This window comes from Nerophis lumbriciformis, linkage group LG16, assembly GCF_033978685.3.
Source record: "Nerophis lumbriciformis linkage group LG16, RoL_Nlum_v2.1, whole genome shotgun sequence".
NCBI lineage: Eukaryota > Metazoa > Chordata > Actinopteri > Syngnathiformes > Syngnathidae > Nerophis > Nerophis lumbriciformis.
The window spans coordinates 8129599-8143298 of record NC_084563.2 but is presented as its reverse complement, the minus strand read 5'-3'; the positions used below and the strand labels follow the sequence as shown (position 1 = coordinate 8143298).

The 13700-nt window shown below is 37.2% G+C and overlaps 1 protein-coding gene across 1 annotated transcript in view; it reads right to left on the bottom strand.

Annotated features, from left to right (window-relative positions):
• Nucleotides 1-13700, bottom strand: part of pdgfc (platelet derived growth factor c) — a 158969-nt gene that overhangs the window by 41360 nt on the left and 103909 nt on the right. The window lies entirely within an intron of this gene.

The window sequence follows — 13700 nt, the reverse complement described above, 5'->3', positions numbered from 1 at the left end:
AGTAAAGAGGAGGGCAGGTAATCAGACTACAATAAAGTCTACATATAATAGTTTCATTGTTCTTGTCCCCAGATGTCCGGAAGTAAAAGGCGCCCGGGGGAAATGAAGGTCAATCGAAAGAGGAAGAAAGCACGTCTTCAGCATCACGTCGGCAGATGAGATGATTGCCTCTGTTATTTATAGCTAAATTAAAGTGCCATCTATGGAGGACAAGAGGAGGTGTGATGTAACAACGTAACCATGTTTGGTCATGCATGTTGTTGCATAAGTAGCTAAACAATATATATTTAATGTCATCCAGTAAATGTACTGCATAATTAAGATAATAAACATGTTGTATTTAGTTCTCAATTTAAATACAGGATCATGCAAATCATGCATCTACAACTGTTACTTGTTTTTTTCATTTTTGCAAATATAACATTTATTGTTATTATGGATGAAGACAACGGAGTGTAATGTCATTGGCTGTCTTGAGTTTCCAATCATTTCTACAACTCTTATTTTTTTGTGATAGAGTGATTGGAGCACATACTTGTTGGTCACAAAAAACATTCATGAAGTTTGCTTTGTTTATGAATTTATTATGGGTCTACTGAAAATGTGAGTGGGTCAAAAGTATACATACAGCAATGTTAATATTTGCTTACATGTCCCTTGGCAAGTTTCACTGCAATAAGGCGCTTTTGGTAGCCATCCACAAGCTTCTGCTTGAATTTTTGACCACAAAATTGGTGAAGTTCAGCTAAATGTGTTGCTTTTCTGACATGGACTTGTTTCTTTAGCATTGTCCACACGTTTAAGTCAGGACTTTGGGAAGGCCATTCTAAAACCTTCATTCTAGCCTGATTTAGACATTATTTTACCACTTTTGAGGTGTGTTTGGGGTCATTGTCCTGTTGGAACACCCAACTGTGCCCAAGACCCAACCTTCCGGCCGATGATTTTAGCTTGTCCTGAAGAATTTGGAGGTAATCCTCCTTTTTCATTCTCCCATTTACTTTCTGTAAAGCACCAGTTCCATTGTCAGCAAAACAGGCCCAGAACATAATACTACCACCACCATGCTTGACAGTAGGTATGGTGTTCCTGGGATTAAAGGACTCACCTTTTCTCCTCCAAACATATTGCTGGGTATTGTGGCCAAAAACAGCTCCATTTTCGTTTCATCTGACATCACACGGACAAAGGGAAGGTCTGTGTTGTATAGTATGCACTATAGTATACACTTAAATATTAACACTGAATTAGTAATGTGACATTTGATTTTAATCGTATTCAATATTTACATCTAACCTACTTACAGTTTAAACGGGATAAACCTTGTCAAATGATGTGGAAGCATTTGGTCATCGCAAAGATTGGTTCAGGCTGATTACGGAAATAAATACTGGTGAAATATACTGCAAAAGCAGTATCGTATTTTTCGGACTATAAGTCGCAGTTTTTTTCATAGCTTGGCCGGGCTCCAGTGCGACTTATATATGTTTTTTTCCTTCTTTAGTATTCTATTATTATTAGTTTCTGTTTTTTCACTCCCTTGCTTTGTCACCATGGCGACCCATCAGTTTTCACCTGTCATGTGTTCGGACTCACGCACCTGACTCATTTGGACTCACGCACCTGTTTTTAATCATGAAGAGACTATTTAAGCCGATAGTTGCCGGGTAGTCAGCCTGGCGACATTACCCCCGTTACTCCTGATACTACCATGAGTACGCGTTCCATGCCATAGTTCCATGCTTAAACAAGTAAGTTTTTGTTTATTCGTGTCACAGTAAGTGTTTATTTGTTTCATGCCCATAGTTTACGCCTTTGTGGTAGTTTTTGGTTCCTTAGCCAAGTTTGTGTCTCCACCTTTTGTTTGCACTTTTATAGTATAATTAAAACATGTATTTACCTTCACGCCATTTCCGGTGCAGTCGATGTGCACCACGGGAAAACAATCCACGCAGTAATTTGCGTCATCATAGTCCACGTCGTGACACATGCAAACTAAATAAGGAGATTAAAGCGCAAATGAAAATACAGCTTCACCACTTTGGTCATAATTTTTGCGCTCAAGAAACTTCTCCATGACTACTATATTCATTATTCCTACATTGTTGATACACATTATTGTTACAGTGTAATAATTATTGTTAGCTGTGGTAATGCCACTATGATACAACATCTGTTTTATAAGAGTAAAACTCATGTGAATAATCACTGAATGGAGAACTGGGATGGGATTAAATCAATTGTCTTCTTCCCACTCCCTTTCAGGCAAAATTGGACAATCATGCACTATATTAATTTATATTATTATGTGTTGTCAACTTGTACTTCTTTATGTCATTGCCTGAAATAAATACCGGTAGATAAATGAAAAAAATGAAATGAACTACTAAATGCTGCGTTCCGTTGATCTCGGACGTTGGAATTCAAAGCTGCGAATGACGTCACAGCCAAGTTAAAAAAAAGTCTGGGCTTCCCTGCTTAGGCTGCTGCCCCCGCGACCCCAACCTCGGATAAGCGGAAGAAAATGGATGGATGGATGATTGATTGATGATTTTTTTTCAAGCAATACTGTTCAAATTTTACCCACATGTACTCGCCAGTCCCCAAAAGGTGCGTACCGAATGTGGAGGTGTTTGGGCTAAACACCCTAAAGTTGCATGTGTGAGAAATTTCAAGTCCATGTGTCTGGCTACAGCGCCACCATGTGGTGTATTTGCCAGTAGACATGGCACACTCCCACTCTGGTGTTCAGGAGGAGAAGACTCGACTTGCACTCTAAACGGCCTCGTTTAGAAAGCCGTCACGTTCAAGCTATAACAGGTGTTGCGGCTCCGGGGGTCGGCTCGTAATACAAAGGTCACCTGTTTGATCCCCACGTAAAAGTGTCCTTCAGCAATGACAATGACCTCCGACCTGCATACGAGTCAAATGGTTACACGGTACAAAAAAACCCCCACCTGAGCGTCGTCGTTTATAAAAACACTCAATTGGTGTTTTTACGTGACGCTTAAAAAGAAACGATCCTTCAGTTGATACGATGACACGTAGCCGCGCATTAAGGTCACAGTCCCCGCCCACGTGGTAGGCAGTAAACATATGACGTGCATGTGGTCGCATTACCACACACGTGCACCTTATATTTGTTATATTTATATACGTGTGTGTGGGTGTTCTTGTATTTCTATCAACAAGGAAAAATACCTTCCATATGAGGAAGTCAAAGTTTGAATATACACACAAGAACACACACTAAAGAAAAACCATTTCCTTGTTCAATCTGTGGTAAAGGTTTTGTAACAAGTCAAAATTTAAATTGTCAAAGTTAGGACCAAAATCATAGATAGATATCTAGATAGATATTTTATTGATTCCTTCAGGAGAGGTCCCAATACAGAAAACTATTGCATCTGATAGAGAGCCAAATACTAGAGTCCGTGAACATTGCTCCAAAGTCAGGATTTTTTGTTGATTTAATGTGCATACAAAAGTAAACATTGGCAGGTGCAAAGGCAGCGATAAAATTCGGAACTATTTCTCATATTTTTTCCGTTTCTGTAATATTGCAATATTCTCTCGTAAAATTGTTACATTTTTATGTAAAAAATATTACTATTTAATGCAAAATGGTGACATTTGTCATGTAAAAGTATGTTTTTTGTCATAATTTGCCAAGTAAAATTCCGATTATTATTATTATAATATTGCCAAAATTTTAAAGACTTCTTATAAAATTGTGACTTTTGTCGGGTAAAATTACGACTCTTTTCATAAAATTGCCAAATTTTTAAGCTTTTCTTGCAAAATTGCGACTGTTATTGAGTAAAATTCCAACTTTTATCATAATATTGCACACATGTTCAGTTTTTCTTGCAAAAGTTTGACTTGCGTTGAGTAAAATAATGATTTTTATTATAATACTGCCAACATTCTAAGTTTTTCTTGTAAAATTGTGACCTTTTTCTTGTAAAATTCCAACTCATTTTTCACAACAAGCTTTTTTATATTTGCATAGTATGTATATATTATTCATGTTGTAAATACACTTCTTTATATATCTAGAAAGGCTGGTCCTAAAGAGGGAGACATTTTTCAAAGGTCTCAAGAAGGTAAGAAATACAAGAATGTGCGTGTGTGTGTGTGTGTGTGTGTTCTTGTATTTCTATCAACAAGGAAAATACCTTCCATATGAGGAAGTCAAAGTTTGAATATCACACACAAGAACACACACTAAAGAAAAACCTTTTCCTTGTTCAATCTGTGGTAAAGGTTTTGTAACAAGTCAAAATCTAAATTGTCAAAGTTAGGACCAAAATCATAGATAGATATCCAGATAGATACTTTATTGATTCCTTCAGGAGAGGTCCCAATACAGAAAACTATTGCATCCGATAGAGAGCCAAATACTAGAGTCCGTGAACATTGCTCCAAAGTCAATATTTTTTGTTGATTTAATGTGCATACAAAAGTAAACATTGGCAGGTACAAAGGCAGCGATATATGATAAAACAAGATAAAGAAGGGCTTGCCTATTCATCCCCGAAAAAACCCCGCCAGGTGAACAGCTGATTTGACCACTTCCGGTGCTGATGTAAGACAACCCAAAATTAATTAAAAAAATAAATAAATAAATTTAAAAAAAATAAAATATATATATATATATACAGTATATATACAGTATATATATATATATATATATATATATATATATATATATATATATATATATATATATATATATATATATATATATATATATATATATATATATATATATACATATATATTAGAGATGCGCGGATAGGCAATAATTTCATCCGCAACCGCATCAGAAAGTCGTCAACCATCCGCAATCCACCCGATCTAACATTTGATCAGAACCGCATCCGCCCGCACCCGCCCGTTGTTATATATCTAATACAGACGATGCAAGGCATTAGTGAGGTTATAAAGCTCTTGCCTGTTAAAGAAAGGAGACTGATCCAATGCAGCACAGACATTCGCGTGCCACGCTGTCACGACCCAGACGCACACCAGTGCGCAATCATATGGGAGATGCGCTGAGCGCACCTCCAAGTGCGTCTCGCTGCCGGCGACGGCCGGGTATATGGGCCCGACGCTCCAGCGCCATCCATTTTCAGGGCTAGTTGATTCGGCAGGTGGGTTGTTACACACTCCTTAGCGGGTTCCAACTTCCATGGCCACCGTCCTAGCTGCTGTCTATATCAACCAGGCTGAGCCCCACCCCTTTCGTGAGCGCACTGCGCGCGGAGTGACCCCTGTTACGCGCCCCCGGCAACAGGGGTGGCGGGCAGGTAAGCTGCGCGGGCGGAGCGCACGGAGTGACCCCTGTTACGAGCCCCCGGCCACGGGGGTGGCGGGCAGGTAAGCTGCTTACCTGCTGCGCGTGACGCCGGCCGCGGCGAAGGCGGACGAGGCAGGGTTTCGGTGCGGTGGGCTAGGTGGTGACCCTGGACGTGCGTCGGGCCCTTCTCGCGGATCGCCTCAGCTATGGCTCCCGGTGGGGCCCTCTCGGGGGAAGGGGCCTCGGTCCCGGACCCCGGCGAGGCGTCCCTTCTCCGCTCCGTAAAAGTGTCCATCTCTTTTTTTTTTTTTCTTCTGTTGTGGCAAATGCTGCAGGTGCCTGCTCGTTTTTAGTATGTGGGTAACAACATTTAACTATGTATATATATTTCCGAATTGGTTTAACTGCCACCCGCCTGAATCTATTTAAAATCTAATTTTTTTTTATTTCAACCACCCGACCCGACCCGACCCGACCCGCGGATAAAATCTAATTTTTTTAAATTTCATCCGCCCGATCCGCGGGTAATCCGCGGACTCCGCGGTTGTGCCCGCAAACCGCGCATCTCTAATATATATATATATATATAGAGAGAGAGAGAGAGAGAGAGAGAGAGAGAGAGAGAGAGAGAGAGAGAGAGAGAGAGAGAGAGAGAGAGAGAGAGACATACTATAATAACTTGAAGTAAATCATGAAGATTAAAAACCAATTACAAACAAAACATTTAAAAAAATAAATTACTTTACTAAAAGCAGTCTTTTTCTCACAATGTGTCGACTTTTTTCTGGTAAAATTGGGAACTATTTCTCATATTTTTTCTGTTTCTGTAATATTGCAATATTTTTTCGTAAAATTGTTACTTTTTTATGTAAAAAATATTACTATTTAATGCAAAATGGTGACATTTGTCATGTAAAACTCTGACTTTTATCACAATATTGCCAATGTTTTTGTTGTTCTTGTAAAATAGTGACATTTTTCGAGTAAAAGTATGACTTTTGTCATCATTTGCCAAGTAAAATTCCGATTATTATTATAATATTGCCAACATTTTAAAGACTTCTTATAAAATTGTGACTTTTGTCGGGTAAAATTACGACTCTTTTCATAAAATTGCCACATTTTTAAGCTTTTCTTGCAAAATTGCGACTGTTATTGAGTAAAATTCCAACTTTTATCATAATATTGCACACATGTTCAGTTTTTCTTGCAAAAGTTTGACTTGCGTTGAGTAAAATAATGATTTTTATTATAATACTGCCAACATTCTAAGTTTTTCTTGTAAAATTGTGACCTTTTTCTTGTAAAATTCCAACTCATTTTTCACAACAAGCTTTTTTATATTTGCATAGTATGTATATATTATTCATGTTGTAAATACACTTCTTTATATATCTAGAAAGGCTGGTCCTAAAGAGGGAGGCATTTTTCAAAGGTCTCAAGAAGGTAAGAAATACAAGAATGTGTGTGTGTGTGTGTGTGTGTGTTCTTGTATTTCTATCAACAGGGAAAAATACCTTCCATATGAGGAAGTCAAAGTTTGAATATACACACAAGAATACACACTAAAGAAAAACCTTTTCCTTGTTCAATCTGTGGTAAAGGTTTTGTAACAAGTCAAAATTCAAATTGTCAAAGTTAGGACCAAAATCATAGATAGATATCTAGATAGATATTTTATTGATTCCTTCAGGAGAGGTCCCAATACAGAAAACGATTGCATCCGATAGAGAGCCAAATACTAGAGTCCGTGAACATTGCTCAAAAGTCAGGATTTTTTTGTTGATTTAATGTGCATACAAAAGTAAACATTGACAGGTGCAAAGGCAGCGATATATGATAAAACAAGATAAAGAAGGACTTGCCTATTCATCCCCGAAAAAACCCCGCCAGGTGAACAGCTGATTTTACCACTTCCGGTGCTAATGTAAGACAACCCAAAATTAATTAAAAAAAAATAAAAAAAAATAAAAAAATGTATGTATATATATATATATATATATATATATATATATATATATATATATATATATATATATATACATATACATATATATATATATATATATATATATATATATATATATATATATATATATATATACACAGTATATATATATATATATATATATATATATATATATATATATATATATATGTATATATATATATATATAGAGAGAGAGAGAGAGAGAGAGAGAGAGAGAGAGAGAGAGAGAGAGAGAGAGAGAGAGAGAGAGAGAGAGATACTGTAATAACTTGAAGTAAATCATGAAGATTAAAAACCAATTACAAACAAAACATTTAAAAAAATAAATTAATTTACTAAAAGCAGTCTTTTTCTCACAATGTGTCGACTTTTTCCTGGTAAAATTGGGAACTATTTCTCATATTTTTTCTGTTTCTGTAATATTGCAATATTTTTTCGTAAAATTGTTACTTTTTTATGTAAAAAATATTACTATTTAATGCAAAATGGTGACATTTGTCATGTAAAACTCTGACTTTTATCACAATATTGCCAATGTTTTTGTTGTTCTTGTAAAATAGTGACATTTTTCGAGTAAAAGTATGACTTTTGTCATCATTTGCCAAGTAAAATTCCGATTATTATTATTATAATATTGCCAGAATTTTAAAGTCTTCTTATAAAATTGTGACTTTTGTCGGGTAAAATTACAACTCTTTTCATAAAATTGCCACATTTTTAAGCTTTTCTTGTAAAATTGCGACTGTTATTGAGTAAAATTCCAACTTTTATCATAATATTGCACACATGCTCAGGTTTTCTTGCAAAAGTTTGACTTGCGTTGAGAAAAATAATGATTTTTATTATAATACTGCCAACATTCTAAGTTTTTCTTGTAAAATTGTGACCTTTTTCTTGTAAAATTCCAACTCATTTTTCACAACAAGCTTTTTTATATTTGCATAGTATGTATATATTATTCATGTTGTAAATACACTTCTTTATATATCTAGAAAGGCTGGTCCTAAAGAGGGAGGCATTTTTCAGAGGTCTCAAGAAGGTAAGAAATACAAGAATGTGTGTGTGTGTGTGTGTGTGTGTGTGTGTGTGTGTGTGTGTGTGTGTGTGTGTGTGTGTGTGTGTGTGTGTGTGTGTGTTAATGACATTTTTTTCCTCATTTGCATCAACCTTACTGAGCCAATTCAGACATTTGGATTTGCAAGGTTATTGTTTGGGCGTGTAGGGAATGTATTCCAACATTGAAAGGAGAGAGTGAGGAAATAAAAATAAATTTTGTGTGCTGCCAAAAACAATTGAATGGAAATGAAAGATAACTTTTAATGACTTTACAGACTGCTTTTGTCCCCTCATTTAGTCAGAAAGGGACTTCCTGTATGAGCTTCGTGAAAATTAAGATCGGATAGACTTTTATTTATCCCACAATGGGGAAATTACGCCTGGTGCAGATTTTACATATTGTCAGGTTCAAACACGGATGACATCTATTAAACAAGACAAGAAGCAAGGAACTAAACAGAGACAGAATTAAATTTGGCTCAATGAGGAGAAACGCGTACACCTGCACCCTTGTACAGTATTCCACGCTCTGATGAAAGATTGTACGCCTCCTCTTTTATTTGGACTTTCCCTAAATACATGGCAACAGCGGTTTGTAAGGGAGGGGGGTCGTAAACAGCCATCGCCTTTGATTACAAAACAGTTAAAAGAAAAGGTCGTAAAACAGTTCAAAGAAAAGGTCGCCTGGAGGGGAGTCAGGTCCTGCTTCCTCTTCGCTTTGTAGATCTCGGGTCAAGACAAAATCTTTCCGTGGATTACAAAACATCAAAGAAACAGAACACCTTCATTTTGCTTCCCATCCTACACAGTGGAGTTTTACAAGCCTTCTTCTTGGTAGGATCAAAGACAGCTTTTGTCTTCTCGCAGGGCGAGCTGAACTCAATGTAACACAAAGTTTTGTGATAACTTAGATACAATTATTCTGACACGTATAGTGACAGAAGTAAAACGTAATGAAAAACAAGGAAACAGTTATAAATATTGTATTTGAAGCCGTCTGGAAGTGTTACGATATAATGATACAATGATAGGTCGCTTTTGGAAAATAAATGAATAAATAAAACAACAAAAAACATGTTAACTCTTGGCAGAGAATAGCATACTTGCCAACCCTCCCGGATTTTCCGGGAGACTCCCGAAATTCAGCGCCTCTCCCGAAAAACCTCCCGGGACAAATTTTTCCCCGAAAATCTCCCGAAATTCAGGCGGAGCTGGAGGCCACGCCCCCTCCAGCTCCATGCGGACCTGAGTCCGCTTTCCCACAATATAAAGAACGTCTACAGTAAAGCAGTCCGTCTGCCGTAAACAGCAATGTTGTGACACTCTTAAACAGGACAATACTGCCATCTAGTGCATTTGATGAAAGCACTTTTGTGCGTGCCACACAGCAATGCATCATCAGAGAGGGTGTTCAGCATGGTTAGAAAGATAGTGACAGAGAATAGAAAAAGGATGGACAATTCAACCCTTAACTCAACAATGAGTAGATGAGTGTTATGTGTGTGTATATGTGTAAATAAAATGAACACTGAAATTCAAGTATTTCTTTTATTTTTATATATATATATATATATATATATATATATATATATATATATATATATATATATATATATATATATATATATATAAATATATAGCTAAAATTCACTGAAAGTCAATTATTTCTTATATATATATATATATATATATATATATATATATATATATATATATATATATATATATATATATATATATATATATATTTACCGTGATGACGGACTGGCAGTGTGTCGCGCCTCGCCAAGGAGCAGCAAGAATACCAAGAAGCGCATATGCCAAATTTTCAAAGAGAACGGCCTACGGATCACGATTGAAACCAACAAGCAAACCGTCAACTTCCTCGACGTCACTTTCAACCTGAGAAATAACAGCTACCAACCATTCACGAAATCCAACACAACACTCCAATACGTGCACCATGACAGCAACCACCCACCCACCACCACGAAAAGAATACCTACCGGAATTAATAAAAGGCTATCGATGCTGTCATCTAGCAAAGCTGAATTTGACCAAGCAACCCCCCCGTACCAAAAAGCCCTTGATGAAAGCGGATACAATTTCACCCTCACCTATGAACCCACGCCAGGAAACCAACCAAAAAAGAACAGAAAACGAAACAACATCATCTGGTACAACCCCCCATACAGCAAAAATGTCTCAACTAACATTGGCCACAAATTCCTCACTCTGATTGACAAACACTTTCTCAAAGGCAACACCCTAAGAAAAGTATTCAACAAGAACAACATTAAATTGAGCTACAGCTGTATGAACAATATACGACAAATTATCTCAAACCACAACAAAACAATTGCAAATGAGCCGTCGGCCCCCGGACAGAACGACCCCAAAACCAACAAAGGCTGCAACTGCCGCAAGAAACCTGATTGCCCTCTCAACGGGGGGTGCTTACAAACATCAGTTGTTTACCAATCTAAGGTAACACGCAAGGACATTAACACATCCGACACATATGTAGGATTAACCGAGGGAGAGTTTAAAACCAGATGGAACAATCACAAGGCTTCTTTCAGGAACCAAAACCTGCGGAATACCACAGAACTCAGCAAACACATTTGGGACCTCAAAGACAATAATGTTGAATATTCAATAACATGGCAAATTCTTGCATCCAGCACACCTTACAATAGTGGTAATAAAAGATGCAACCTATGCTTGAAAGAGAAACTGTTTATTATTTACCGTCCAGACCTGTCATCCCTCAACAAGCGCAGCGAAATTGTAACAACATGCCGCCATAGACGGAAACACCTCCTAGGTAACACATGAGCCAATCACCACGCCCTTACACCAGCCTGTACCCACCCACTCTGTGCCCTATATAAACCATGGTATGTGAATGCTCCCATTAAAATCTCCTGATGATTGAGGGAACCCCTCATGAAACAGGCCTGTAGAGATGAAGTAGTCTTGTGATTTTTTTTCCCACACATACATATATATATATATATATATATATATATATATATATATATATATATATATATATATATATATATATATATAAATATATATATATATATATATATATCCATCCATCCATCCATCCATCCATTTTCTACCGCTTATTCCCTTCGGTGTCGCGGGGATATATATATATATATATATATATATATATGAAATACTTGACTTGGTGAATTCTAGCTGTAAATATACCCCTCCCCTCTTAACCACGCCCCCAACCACACCCCCACCCCAACCACGCCCCCCACACCCACCCCCCACCTCCCGAAATTGGAGGTCTCAAGGTTGGCAAGTATGGAGAATAGTGTAAACTAGTTTGTGTTACTCACAGCTCAATATCGGTGGCATTTGTTTTCTTGTGTAAATAAAAAAAATCAACATAAAAAACATATACAAAATATCGGCGGCAATGGCGTTTCTCCTTTTTTTTTTTTGCGCCTGGCATCTTCCAAAAATCACCAAGTAAAAAAAAAAAAAAGACATAGCATGTCATTGAGTGGCACATGTTCTAGCTCTGCATGCACTTTAAAATGTTGTAGAAAGGCATGCATGTTACACGCGTACTTTTGGTTCATAATCACACATCAGCTGTATGTATGCTGACTGAGCATACATGCACAGACTCATGCATATACTGTACTTACAGTATATGTGCATAAATGTGTCCGAGGCAAGCGATGACAGCGCAGGACGCAATGAGGCTCGTTTGTTCGTTGTTTTGCCCGACCACACTTTGGGAATGAAGAGCTTCCGTGGAGAGCATGTCGGAAAATGTGCACACCAAAGCACTGTGAGTGGAATGTAAAGTGTGTGTGTAGGTGTGTGTGTACGTGTTGATGATTGCATGCTACATTCATCAGGCGGCATCTTGGGATGCAATCAGAAGCTGTCGAGCCTCAGTTTGACTCGGCTGACCCACGGAAAACGATGCTGCTATTTGCCTGACGGCCTGGAGGATGCTGATTGCTTCAGGCTACATCCACATTTATTAAAAAAAGTTATGAACAATACATTGGGAAGAAATATATTTCCACACTAAAAGCCTTTTAAAAAGAAACAAACAGGTCCCGCTATAACATACTTGCCAACCCTCCCGGATTTTCCGGGAGACTCCCGAAATTCAGCGCCTCTCCCGAAAACCTCCCGAAACAAATTATCTCCCGAAAAATCTCCCGAAATTCAAGCGGACCTGAGTGACGTGTCGACAGCCTGTTTTCACGTCCGCTTTCCCACAATATAAACAGCGTGCCTGCCCAATCACATTATAACTGTAGAATGATCGAGGGCAAGTTCTTGGTTTCTTTTGCGGGTTTATTGTTAGGCAGTTTCATTAACGTCCTCCCAGCGCGGCAACAACACACAACAACAGCAGTCACGTTTTCATCTATCGTAAAGTAGTTCGTCTGCAGGAAACAGCAATGTTGTGACACTCTTAAACAGGACAATACTGCCATCTACTGTACATGCATATGTGACAATAACATCTAGGGCTTTTAGAGAGTGCAGTGCACAACTGCGCACACAACAAGGAGACGAAGCAGAATGCATCATCAGAAAAGGTGTTCAGCATGGTTAGAAAAATAGTGACAGAGAATAGAACAAGGATGGACAATTCAATCCTTAACTCAACAATGAGTAGATGAGTGTTATGTGTGTGTATATGTGTAAATAATTGAACACTGAAATTCAAGTATTTCTCTTATATAAATATATATATATATATATATATATATATATATATATATATATATATATATGTATGTGTGGGAAAAAAAATCACAAGAATCCCTCAATCATCAGGAGAAAATCTCCTGATGATTGAGGGAACCCCTCATGAAACAGGCCTGTAGAGATGAAGTAGTTTTGTGATTTTTTTCCCACACATACATATATTGCGCTCTACTACGGTATCGAGCACTATTTTTTGGATAACCTTATTAAGACATATATATATATATATATATATATATATATATATATATATATATATATATATATATATAGCTAGAATTCACTGAAAGTCAAGTATTTCTTTTATTTATATATATATATATATATATATATATATATATATATATATATATATATATATATATATATATATATATATATATATATATATTTGTATATGAAATACTTGACTTGGTGAATTCTAGCTGTAAATAACCACGCCCCCAACCACGCCCCCCAACCCCCACCCACCCCTGCCCGCACCTCCCGAAATCAGAGGTCTCAAGGTTGGCAAGTATGCGCTATAACCCTTAATAATATAACAGTAGTTTATGTTCCATTTGAATGCATGATGTCTTTAATAACATA